At 36.0% G+C, this 14,138-nt stretch overlaps 1 protein-coding gene across 2 annotated transcripts in view; it reads left to right on the top strand.

Annotated features, from left to right (window-relative positions):
• Positions 1-14,138, top strand: part of LOC115212018 (tRNA wybutosine-synthesizing protein 2 homolog) — a 48,363-nt gene that overhangs the window by 17,047 nt on the left and 17,178 nt on the right. The window contains exon 1 of one of the 2 annotated variants that reach the window (XM_036503010.1): positions 1,273-1,553. The exons of the other annotated variant lie outside the window; for it this stretch is intronic. The gene's annotated coding sequence lies outside the window, so the exon portion shown is untranslated. Of the gene's footprint in view, positions 1-1,272; positions 1,554-14,138 lie in introns of those variants that run through there. 2 annotated transcript variants of the gene reach the window in all.

Here is a 14,138-nt window from a genome sequence, read left to right as displayed (position 1 = left end):
GTTGAAGTTTACTGTGGAAATACAGTGTAGTGCAGTCAATTTGTAGAAATGTAATAAACTTGTAGAAGTGTAGCATAATCGTAGAAGTATAGTGTACTTGTAAATGCGTAGTAAATTTGTAGAGGTGAACTATAACGTATTTAGAAAAGTGTAATGTATTTGTAGAAGTATAGTGTAGTGTATTTGTACAATAGAAATGTATTAAATTCGTAGAAGTGTAGTATAGCGGATTTGTAGATGTATTCTGTAGTATATTTGTAGAAGTGTGCTGTAGTGAATTTTTAGATGTGTAGTGTATTTGTAGAAGTGTAGCGTAATGAATTTCTAGACGTGTAGTGAATTTGCGGATGTCTAGTGTTGTGTCGTGCTTGCACCGGTTTCAATATTTTCATGTTTTATGTAGATTAAATAAGATATTTTATTCAAATGTTTCCATTTAAAGCATCTGGTGTGTTTTCCGTCTGACACTGTATGGAGATAATATTAGTAGTGTCAGATCGTAGTTGCTGCGTTTCCCGTGTGATTGGTGATTAGCCCTAAGTCAGCCCCCCACCCCAATCGAGCAGGTCTATTATCAATTCGAACCATATATGACCACCTCGATTTTTTTCAGGCATATTAACAACAATGTACGTTGTATGTGTGAGCAGGTGCGCGCGCGTGTTAAACAATTGCGTGTTAATTTGTGGGGGGTGTAACTGTTATTTCTAGAAGGTTTGGCAACCACGTAAAAGACTCCCCTTTGTTTGTTGTTGCCGTTTTAGTTTCTGTATTATTTAGGGTTTGGTGGGAACGGTGTATGGCTTGACATTACCATGTAATTCCATTTAATTGGCAGTGTTGTCATCATCATCACCATCACCATCATCGTCGTCGCTGTTGATATCGTGGTGGTGGTTTTTACGAAGAAAGACATTTCCACTGCGTCCATTTGACATTTAAAAGCTGCTGGGATGACTCGGTTGTCCTGGTTACCGATCAGAATTCCTGACTGCCAAAGATAAAAGATATCAACATCATCATTATCACAACCACCACTGTTACGACCAAACAATAGCACAAAAATATATCACCGTCATCATCATCAAGAACATGAACAACATCATAACCGTTACGACCAAACACCATAAAAAAATAACAGCATCTAACAACAAACAAGACAGAATTCAAACAAACATATTCTCATGCAGAAAAACCATATAACTAAGAGATGTAGAACTGAAAACAATAAGAATAACGAGGGAATATTCTATTTCTATACATAAATGTTTATTATAAATTGAATCTGCAAAGCGGTCTGCGATGAGCTTCATAAGTAATTGTGTTCATTTAAACCTTTTAGAAATGATAAGGATACTTTAAGGGGCGGGCAGTATTGAAGTCTGACTCTTAGATATGATTTGTAGCTGAGTTTCAGTTTGGTAAACGGATGATGAGCTTATGAACGGAGAGGACCTTAACGAAATACTTGCAGCGGATTCAGACCCTCGTCCTGAGAGTAGGGCAACCTAATTAATTATTTAACCCACGCGAACTCTTGGATTTGACCCCTTGTTAGTATTAATTTCTTTGCTATTTGTTGATTGTTTTTATTGTATTATTGTGTTTTTGTTAGTTATTTCTGTTATGAGGAAGGTTGTGGCATTAACTTTTATGAGTTAGCAAAGGAGACTCTCTCTTTAGTCACTCGACCTGCTAGTAATAGCAACCAAATCACTCTGAAAACACCCGGCCGTCTTAAATAAGCATTTATGACATTAGCACAAGACCAAAAATTAGTGGGGAGTACTTAGTCGATTACATCGACTCCCACCCAGTATCTCAAGTACTTTGCTGGTACTTTATTTAATAGACTCCTAGAAAAATGAGAAGTAAAGCGATCTCGATGGGATTTAAACTCAGAATGGGGGGGGGGGAATAATAGGTATTTTCTCTAATAATAATTGTTGTTTATTTAGTTGATTTTGAGGGTCAGCGTTCGTCAGTTACATCAACTCCCAATATTTAACTGGGATCTTATTTTATCCACCGTGGGAGGATGAAAGACCAAGTTGACCCCGGCGGGATTTGAACTGACAACTAAATACTGCAAGGCATTAACCTGATAATACTCTTTACTCTTTTACTTGAATTCTGTCATTTGAAACCTTTAGTCGACCCCGGGACTTATTCTTTGTAAACCCAGTACTTATTCTATCGGTCTCTTTTGCCGATATAAACACACCACACAAGCGATGTATACACATAAACGTATACATACACACACACACACACACACACATATATATATATATATATATATATATATATATATATATATATATATAATATATATATATATACGACGGGCTTCTTTCAGTTTCCGTCTACCAAATCCACTCACAAGGCTTTGGTCTGTCCGAGGCTATAGTAGAAGACACTTGCCCAAGATGCCACGCAGTGGGACTGAACCCGGAACCATGTGGTTGGTAAGCAAGCTACTTACCAAACAGCCACTCCTGCGCCTAATAATAATAATAATAATAATAATAATCCTTTCTACTAAAAGATACAAGACCTGAATTTTTCGTTGGAGGAGACTAGTCGATTACATCGACCCCAGTGCGCAACTGGTACTTTTATCGACCTCGAAAGGATGAAAAGAAAAGTCAGCCTCGATGGGATTTGAACTCAGAACGCAAAACCTGATTTTGTCAGCTCGCTACCTTAAATAATAATGATAATAATAATATTTCCCTTTTTTTTTTATTAACTATTAAGGGTCTACAACATCAGTGACAATACAATGTGGGGTTACATGAAAGGCGTGCAAAAAGTAAAAAAAACAAAACAAAAACAGTAACAACAGGAAGTTATAATAATGAATAATTCCCCAAAAGGGAAAGACTACATAGGGCTGCTTGTGGTGACCCCACAAAACCACGGTCGCCCGACCACTAGGGCAAGTGCCCTCAATGGTTACTAATTTAGGCAGAAACCAGCAGTTTTGAGGGAAGAGAAGTGTCGATTCTATCGACACCGGTATTTTACTGGTACTTTATTTTATCGGTACCCGAAGGACGAAGGGCAAGGTTGATTTCTGCTTGCTTGTCCTCATAATAATTACAGTAATTTTGAGGGGAGAGGGTAGTTGGTTGAAACCCCTGTACTTGAGTGCGAAATGCGTAGCCGTATTCGTCTGCCGTTACGTTGTGAGTTCAAATTCCGCCGAGGTCGACTTTACCTTTCATCCTTTCGGGGTCGATAAATTAAGTACCAGTTACGCACTGGGGTCGATGTAATCGACTTAATCCCTATGCCTGTCGTTGTTTGTCCCCTCTATGTTTAGTCCCTTGTGGGCAATAAAGAAATAGGTACTTTATTTTATCGGCCCCTGAAATTAGTGGAATTAGAACTCAGATCATGAAGACTAGAATGAAATGCCAGTAAGTCTGGTGTGCTAGCGTTTCTACGAGCTTGTCACCACTACCATAATAATAATAATAATAATCCTATCTGCTGTATGTACAAGGACTGAAATTTGGTGGGAGAGGGCTAGTCGATTACATCAACCCCAGTCCTCAACTGGTACTTATTTTATCGAGCCCGGAAGGACGAAAGCCAAAGCCATCTTCACAGTTGTTCTCTATATTCTTTCTCATCTCTTCAAAGAGCCTAGTCCAAATGCCACCATTCAGCTTCTCCCTACAACATATGAACTTTTATGACCTAACAAGGAAGACCTCTAAGCGGGCTCAACTTGCTTCATATAACTAAATTTCATTTAAATAACACCCTACCATTTTTTTAATAAAAAAAAAAGGTAGAACACACTGAATGGTGTAGTCTGAGATAGAGCATAAATGAAAAGCTAGCATGGTCATTACTTGATCTGATTAATCAGGGTTAACTTAGAGTTAAACAACATCTCATTTCACGCAGTTTATTGTTTGTTCTTTTTTTTTAATGAAATAGAAACCTAATGTATGTATGTATGTATGTTTTATATGTATATGTGTATATACGTTTGTAAACATGTATGTATGTATGCATGTAAGTGTATGTACGCATGTATGTATGTACATTTGTATTATGTATATATGTTTGTAAAGATGTCTGTATGTAAGCATGTAAGTGTATGTATGTATTGCATGCATGTATACATGTATCCACTCTTAGTCTGTCTTTACTTCTATAATTTGACAACTTGTCTAGTAAGAAATTGTATTTTCTTTAACTCTACTTCCTCGCCCACTCCCATGACACGAACTAGTTTAGAATAAAATAGTATACATTATAATATTTTAAATAAAGGAGGACATTTGTATTTCAATCCGGGTAGAAAACAAATTGATGACTCTTCACACTAAAATGGACACTGATATGTAACTCAAAATATTTATTATAAATGGTCATTTAATAACTATCATTAATTAGCATGAAGAAGACTGGATTTTGGTTTCTTGTCTTTCGGGTTTTATATGCCATAGTATTAGTGTTTGCCATGTCAATAATAAGTGGCCATTTATACAAATCTAAAGAATGATAATTAGTACTGGTTTTTAGATTATTTACAACTAATTTTGATTTGTGTTTAATTGCGTATTCCAGTTCTATAACGTATGTTATAGAGCGACAATATAGACACTCTCCCTTTTCTGACGATAATGATATTTTACCGTCAATGTGGTTTCTTGACCCCCAAGTTTACCTTAATCAAAAGGGCCAGTCTATGATGAAAAGGTTGCCCCCCCCCCTCCAACACTTATATACATGGGTTTGCTGATGTAGTCAGGAAAATAGAACTCAAAACATGAGTGTGTGTGTGTATAATACATACATACATACACACACACACATACAGACACACGTTAGCACGCCGGGTGAAATGCTTAGCGGTATTTCGTCTGTCGTTACGTTCTGAGTTCAAATTCCGCCGAGGTCGACTTTGCCTTTCATCCTTTCGGGGTCGATAAATAAAGTACCAGTATATTTTTTATTATTTTTTTTTACAATTTGTATATATTTATTTTATTATAAATGCAAAACAACACCGTGGAGGAATTGGCATAAGCTTAAATAATAAACCGCGATTTGGCGAGGAATTACTGCGTATATATATATAATATATATATATATATATATATATATATCGTTTGTAGAAAACATAAATCCGAAAGAAGAAGCACGCTCTATGATGTAGAGCAGTATATATTAAAAATGGGGAAGGCCGGGTTATGGGATTACTTTATGTTTCCCGTTCATAAGGGGTTTAGCTTTATGGTATGTCGTCATGGGCCAACAGGTTTTTGGGATCTGACGATATGCCAATAAAGCTAAAACCCTTTATGGACCGGAAACCTAAGGTAATCCCATAAACCGGTCTTCCCCATTTTTGATATATGCATATAACTTTATATATAAAAGTGAGGTTGTGTGCTGTCTGTCTCCTACGATTTAGATTCCTAACTACTCCCACATTTTGCGGTGCAGTGTAACCAAAACCGGGTATCTTATAGTCGTGATTCATATCGAGCCCTTCTGGGTATTAGCGCGCGTCTACGATGAGTCTACGATTTAAAAAATAATTTACCATCATTTTTTTCCATTTTAATGCATTTTTTCGCTATTATATAAGGGAAGTAACTCTCTAAAAATGTCTACGATGAGTCAACGATTTTAAAAAAAATTACCATAATTTTTTTTCCATTTTTAATGCATTTTTTTGCTATTTTTTGGCTATAACTCTCTAAAAATGCTTATATAGTTATTTCCCTTACAAACCCGAGCAACACCGGGCGATACTGCTAGTATATATATATATATATATATATATATAATGATTATTAATAATCGGCAAAAGTTACAGAGTGACTCAAGGATCGAAAGTTTTGTATATGGGCAATACACGAAACTTTCGCTCATTGAGTCACTCTGTAACTCCTGCCTGTTATGTATGTATCTATGTATGTATGTGTACATGTCAAGGGATTTACAATGTTTTGTTTATGCCTTAAGACGGTTAACAAGTAATTTGAGGCAGATTTTGATTACCATTTCTAGAAAGTGGAGCGTTTGGCTTATGCTGTGTAGTATTTAATGAAGGAAACTTGAAATTATTCCTTAATTCTGCAGACAGGATCTTCTACGGTTTATATATATGTATTGACGATATGTATTTCTCCTTCTGTCTCGTGTATGTGTATGCGTGTATTTATGTATGTATGTGTGTGTCTGTGCGTGCGCGCACTTGTGCATGAAGGTGTCGAGACACATTTTCTACCACAGTAGGTCATTTTTATTATTTAGGTCTGAGAGCGCGCACACGAGCTCCTCACACGCACTTACACACGTACAGTCATACATACATACATACACACACACACACACACATACTTGCAGTCGCACAGACATTCATTATATGTAATAAGCAAGTACAAACGTGAATGTACATTAGTTGTTTGTATTTTTATTATTATTTTTTTTTAAACCCATGCATATTGCATTTATAAAGGCTTGTGTTTATACTTGCTTATAAACATATACACCACACATGCTCGTTTCTCTTTTTACGTGCATTTTCAAGGATTCCCACACGCGTATGCTTATGTATAAAACAAATCTACATACACGCTCACACACACACACACACGCACGCACATAGGCTCGTGTATAAAACTATCTACATACACACATGCTTACTTACAAAACTACATGCACATATACACACAGGCAGCTACTGCTTGCCCGTACACACACACTTAACAGGTTCGTGTCTAAATTACTCCGCCAGCAACACCACCACTTGCTACCACCGTCACCACCATCCTCTCTACCATTACGACGACAGCTTGCATTAAGTTCCCTAGACGCAACTTGAATAATTACATCATCATCATCATCATCCTACTCCTCCTCCTCATCATCATCATCATTGTCGGCCTCATCCCCGTCATCACCTCTAATTTCCCTTATTCCTTCCTCAGAATTAGTCGTAGTGGTTGAACATATTTTTTAGTTGTTTAAATCTAGACCAGATGCTGACGTTAAGCTATTCTCTTCAACCAAACTATGTTATCCCCAATTTTCCTTTTTTTTCTCCTAAACTGGGTTTAAAGTCACCATTGAGAAAAAAAAAAAAGAAAAGAAAAAGGTGGCGAAGGTGCTGACGACGGATTGTTTTCGAATTTTGATTCTTCCAGAAATGTATTCATTTTAAATTATGATTCAAGTATTAAATTTCGTTTGACATATATTTCAATATTTTACTCCAATTTTCTTTTAAAGTTAGAAGGTAGTAGTAGTAGTAGTAGTAGTAGTAGTAGCAGTGTTTATAATTTGACTTAAGGCCAGCAATTTTAGGGGAAACGTACGAGTCAATATAATCAAACCTAGTACTTGACTGGTACTGTATTTGGATCTTTTCGGTTTGAGCGGCAGTTTTTTTCTAGCGGTGTCACATGAAATTGTCATCCATAATTATGACCCTAGTATCGATCTATTGCATTTCAATCTGTTTTAGGGTTAGGGTTAGGGGAAGGGTATCTTTTTTTCTTCACAAATGTAAATAAACCCAATCTGTTTCTTAAACGAGGGACAAATTCATACGGCACAGAATGTTTTTTTTTACCTCAATAGACGTCAGTGATTGGTTGAATTTGCAGAAATTGAAAAAAACCAACAAATATCTTACAAACCATAGAATTTTCTCAATAAAGCCATGAGAAAAAGATGTTTTATAAACACATTCTACTAGTATATGAAGTTTAAAAGTGTTTAGTTACCTAGAAATTATGTTAAAAACTGCCGTTCAAACCGAAAAGATCCCTGTATTTTTATCGCCCCCACAAAAGGATGAACAGCAAAGTTGACCTCAGTGGGGTTTGAACGCAATATGTAAAGAGCCAGAACAAATACCACAAGGTATTTTTCTAACTCTAACACGTCTACCAATCCACCAGCCTTATTGTTTCTAGCAGAGGCACAAGGCCTGGAAATTTTGAGGGAGGGAATTAGTCCTTTACATTACTTAACCCAGTGGTTGTGAACCATTTTTTCCTATGGGCCCCTTCGATTACAATTTCACTGTGGTAGACCCTCATAGCCATTCAGTGTTTTAAAGAACTAATTTGATAGATACTTCTTTCAAAATTACTATTTTGTAATTCACTCATTCACTTCTATAGTTTGAATTATGTACAATGTTAAAGAAAGAAACGTAGCTGTCTCTTACTATACATACATTCAAATCAAATCTTTTTATGGACCCTTAAAATACTACTGTGGATCCCCAAGAAATCTTACGTAGATTAACACAAGGTCTCAAATTTGGAGGAAGGTGGAGTCGCTTCACATGCACATCACTAGTATTTATTTTATTAATTTCTTAAAAAAAAAAAGAATGGTAAATTTATCCAATGAGCTCAGAAGATGGATCTTACAAAATAGCTCACAACCATTGAACTGACTCCATTCCGTTTTCACTGATCTATTCGGTTGTATCTACTCAACAACTAAAATATACACAAGGTCACACAGGGAACAACCAGTTAAATTGACACCCCACTCCTCAATACCTCACTGGTAATTTATTTTAACAAACCTAGAAGGATGAAAGGTAAAGTCACTCTGGTAAGATTTGAACTTAGCACTTAGAGTCATATAACTAAATACTGTAATGCATTTTGTCAAGGTCAGTTTTGCCTTTCATCCTTTCAGGGGCAATAAAAAAAAAAAGTAGCATCCAAGGCAGTGGTTTGACAGATCTGTTCTGGTTCTTAGCATTTTGACAGCAATACTTGTATTGATACTGGTGTCAGGCTCCTGTGATGCAAGTTGGTGACCTTCTCTTTTAATAATGTCATTAGTATGTTGAGGGTAGACTTGAATGTATAGGCACTTTATAGTCTTCCTCAAACAATCTTGCTCAGGCCTTGCACATATATGAACTGATGAATGGTTAACATTGATCACAAGATCCTATCTTATGGCACCTGCACTACCAGGCCTCTCACTCTACTGATCTCAGTTCATTTTGTCCTTCTCTCTACAAAGCCTGCCTTTACATAGACACTGATTTACTTGACCATCTCAGAGTATACAATAGGCACTCTGGATTAACTTGGCTATCTGTATCCCCTCTACAGCAAGACACCTGTTTCTGTTCTTCTATCATACTCTAATTTCTCATTACCTTGCACAACACCACCTTCCTTATAACTACCCACCCCTCAGTCAAGGAGTCATGTTTTGCAATTTACTTGGTTTAATTGCTGGTGCTAGTGCCACATAAAAAGCACCCAGTACACTCTGTAAAGTGGTAGTGGTTAGCATTAGGAAAGGCACCAGTAGTAGAAACCATACTAAGCAAACAGTAGAGAACTGTGCAGTCTTCTGGTTTGCCAGCTTCTGTTAAACCATCCAACTCATGCCAGCAATGTTAAAGAAAGAAACCTAGCTGTCTCTTACTATACATACATTCAAATCAAATCTTTTTATGGACCCTTAAAATACCACTGTGGATTCCCAAGAAATCTTACATAGATTAACACAAGGTCTCAAATTTAGAGGAAATGATGATGATGATGATGATGATGATGATGATGACGATCTGGTTTACTGCAGAAAGTCCTGATTCACTTGATCATCTCAGGGTCCCCAGTAGGTAGTTTTCATTTCCTTGACTATCTCATGATCTACAACAGGTGGTCTGATTCATAAGATCATCTCAATATTACTTTATTTTAGACGACAACTATCCTACTAATCAATCATTTTGTCCTTAAATCTGGCTTAACTGAATCTTTAAAATATTCATTTAAGTAAATGCGAGTGTTTTGCTTAAGAGCTTAATACACTTTGACTGATGACTGTATTCTTGTCTTTTACGATCAGTTTTATTTTGTTTGTGTACAATATTATCTAATAATACATAATACCCTATATTGTTTGTAAGTTAGAGATTAGTAGATATATGTGTATATAGAGAGAGATAGAGAAACAAGGAGATGGAAAGTGAATATTCAACAATTAAAGGAACAAACCAGATAGGATTTGGCTGCTATATTAAATTAACTCAGCTTTACATTGAATCTCCTCTAATGTTCATAATTTATTTATTGATTAGGCTTAATGGTAGAAAGTGTTTAGCAGGAGGGAAATGACTAATAGTGTATGATCCAAAATAGGCTTCTTATTCCACTTTTGACATTTTCCTCTACATGATCAAGATAAGACCAAGAACTGTGTGGGATGTGACTCAGACCACTTGTGTTAATTTAGGACTCTTCTATTATTAACCAAATTAATATAAAGAAAATAAATAGAACATAAAGAGAAATTACTGCACAGAGAAAAACTCGTTGACCTCTTTAATTATAATAGCAAATAAATTGTATCCATTTAATATCTGGCCTGAGGTTTCATGGATTGTGTTTGTAATTTAAATAGTGAAGAAGTTATATCCCCAAACTGTTGTGGCTGAAAACATTATTATGGAATTCATGCATGACAAATTGAATTAAAGATTTATCAATTTTGTGTTTTTTGTTAAAATCTTAGATAATTTTGGAGGTGGGGTGTGTAATTATTATTTTTTTTTTTTACAATTTAATAAAATAGATTTTTTTTGTTGGTACATTCATTGCAACAGATTTTTAGCAAAAGTGTGACACATACACACACACATGTATATGTATATATATGTGTGCATATATATATATATATATATATGTATGTATGTATATATATATATATAAATAAAAACTTGGAGAAGAGAAATAGAGAAATAACGCGTGCGTTCGGTCATATAGTAATATAATAAATAAATAAAATATATGCATATATACATACATATATGTATATACTTACATCTACATGTATATATACATGCATACATATATATATATGAGTACAGGACACCACAAATAAACATAGAACACAAGAGACGAGAACATAAAATCAAATAAGGAAACGGAGTTTTTTTAAACAACGAAAAAACAGAGTACAGGACAAACAATACAAGGAAAATTCCCCTTCATCAGCTGTCCTTGGTTCGACTCAAAGTGTGTTTCGAAGGTAAGGACAGAACACTCCTGTTGAAGGCAACACTTGAATGTTCAGCTTGCTGAATGACCTGCACCAATGATTTGTTTATAGTCATCGAATGTTCATCCCACACATTAGCTCACTTCCTCCATCAAATTGATGTTGTCTGAACAGGTGCACTGTGTGTCATGCGTCAGGTGTCACACTGATCGCAGAGCAATGTGGGATGATGTGTTTTGCTCAAGAACACAACACACCATCTGGTCTAGGAACTGAAACTATGTGATCGCGATTGTGAGTACAACATCCTAACCACTAGACCATCTGCCCTATGTATAAATATATAATTTTGCCATTTTACTAGAGGCTGTGATCTGTCAACAGATGTTCTTTAAGGCTCAGTGTCATTTGAGGAGATTTCCCCAGACGCTATATCTGCAACAAATTTGGCACATAAACAAAACACATAGACTATGTATGTAGGACCAATAATGTTTACATTGCTAGAGCTGCTTTAAATTCATAATTTAATTTTCTTTCACATGTGCTATGCTGCAGCACATTGGCAAATAGACTTCACTTTAATTGCAGATAAATCCACCAGCATCATCATCAGTTTGTGTCCTTAGTTCGTTCCTACTTAATTAGGACACTATTTCTTTTGAGTTCAGTTACCTTCTTTTGGTTTTATTAGTACAACCACAAGAGGTGACCTCTCTGTAATGATGGTTTAGGCAGGTGTTTGAACTCAGAATGTACAAAACTGGAATAGATACCACAAGACACCTTGGTGATAGTCTAACAGTTACACTAATCTACTGGCCTGCGCTGGTATTTCATTTATCAATCCTGAAAGGGTGAAAAGCAAAGTTGGTGGGATCTGAACTCAGATCACACAATCAGAACATATACCCACAAAGCAGTTATTCTAATACTTAAACCAATTCACCACCTTAAACTAAAGTCATTATTTCATTATAATAAGGTCATCGCTGTTCAACTAGTAAGCCATTCTAAGAGTTAATTTTGAGTCCTGGGAAGCCATTTCACTTCTGTTTTATACTGTTAGAGCAATTTGAAAATCATTGTCACAAATAATATGTATTTTAGCAGCCAAATCTCCCTCAAATCATACTGCACCATATTTGGTGAACAAAAAAAAAAAAAGGGAATGCCACATTGGTTAATACAAAGAGAGTCTGTTTGTATGGAAAATAGAAGTGAAAGAGAAATGTATCATGTATAAAAGCCTTAGAGGAACCTGTCAATGGAATTAATGGAATAACAGATTCCAAGACTCATTCACAATACTTGACAACAAAAAAAAACTTAAGCCTGTAATCAGTTCTTCCTGAAATCACACATTACTATCTCAAAAGAAAACAAGGCACATAGGAAAATTCAGCTTCTTGGTACATAAAAATATGGGATGGTCACAGTTGGAATACTTTTGATCATAAGTCTGTACAATCAGAACTGACCTGAGATTAAACAACAACAAGAATCCCAAATTTGTTGGGAAGAGATATGGTTATTTGTATGTGACCCTTACAGTATATACTTGGTGCTTTTTCTTTTATCAATGCTGAAAGCATGAAAGGCCATCAGAGTTTCTTGGTGGGTTTTGAAACTAAAGGGTCACAACTAAATACTAGAATACATTTAGTCTGTGACATTAGGGTTTCTACCATTCTACTTTTTACTTTGTGTTAAGCACACTAATAGCAATTTCTTATATAATATGTAAGGCCACCACAAAGTTTAACCTTTTAATACTCAAACAAGCCATATCAGGCCCAGATATTCTACCTGTTTTATGTTCAAACTGACTGGATCAGGGCTTTCACACCTGCCCTGCAACATCATTCTAAAAGTAAATATTCACATCATTGAAATCTTAAAGCTACAAAGTAATGGATGATAAATTCAAAACAATGTGAATAAATAAGCATTACATTTGACAGAGCAACCTGAATGCTAAAGGGTTAAGGTCTGTAGCCAGACAAATTGACTCCTTAATATTTGGCAGATACTTATTTCATTGACTGTGGAAAAATGAAGGCTAAAATAAAGAGATGTAAATGAACACTACAAGGTATTTTGTTTGGTTCTCTACTGATTGTGTCATATGTTGACATCCACCAGTATGAGTATATAATTTAGTTGGAACGTTGACTGGCTCAGTATATACAGGCAGTAGTGAATTACTGCAGACTGTGTTGACAAATCACTGAATGAGCATATCTTATATTGGTGGAGGCGCAATGGCCCAGTGGTTAGGGCAGCGGACTCGCGGTCATAGGATCGCGGTTTCGATTCCCAGACCGGGTGTTATGAGTGTTTATTGAGCGAAAAACACCTAAAAGCTCTACGAGGTTCCGGCAGGGGATGGTGGTGATCCCTGTTGTACTCTTTCACCACAACTTTCTCTCAGTCTTACTTCCTGTTTCTGTTGTACCTGTATTTCAAGGGGCCGGCCTTGTCACTCTCTGTGTCACGCTGAATATCCCCGAGAACTACGTTAAGGGTACACGTGTCTGTGGAGTGCTCAGCTACTTACACGTTAATTTCACGAGCAGGCTGTTCCGTTGATTCGGATCAACCGGAACCCTCATCGTCGTAACCGACGGAGTGCTTCCCATATCTTATATTGAACAGATCACTAGCTATGTGAAATATAGTATTGAAATACTATTGACAATGTTGACAGATAACTAGATCAGACGATCCACAAATGATAATTAGCTTGGGAGTTAGTCCATTGTTACAATAATGAAATGGTATTGAAGTAGAAGGCAGTCAAACAATAGATGATGTATATGTGTGTCTGAGTCAAAAGATGAGGTGTTTCTCACACTACTGACATTTTACTTTTATCTCAGTTCTAATCATGTATGTATTTTGTGTATAAAAGATATTTGTTAAAGTAAGAAAAGACATTAATATTTAAGCACACACACACACATAAACATGTATGTATTTATATAATAGAAGCATGGAACACTTCTGTCCAGGATTTGGAGTTTCCTGTCAGCATCAGATATAATTCATATTTACAACTACTATTTGTCAGCTGCTACTGAGAGACTCTTGAGTTTTGGATGTAAGTCTTC

This window comes from Octopus sinensis, linkage group LG5 (genome assembly GCF_006345805.1).
Source record: "Octopus sinensis linkage group LG5, ASM634580v1, whole genome shotgun sequence".
In the NCBI taxonomy this organism is placed as follows: Eukaryota; Metazoa; Mollusca; class Cephalopoda; order Octopoda; family Octopodidae; genus Octopus; species Octopus sinensis.
This window is presented reverse-complemented; position numbering and strand designations above follow the sequence as displayed.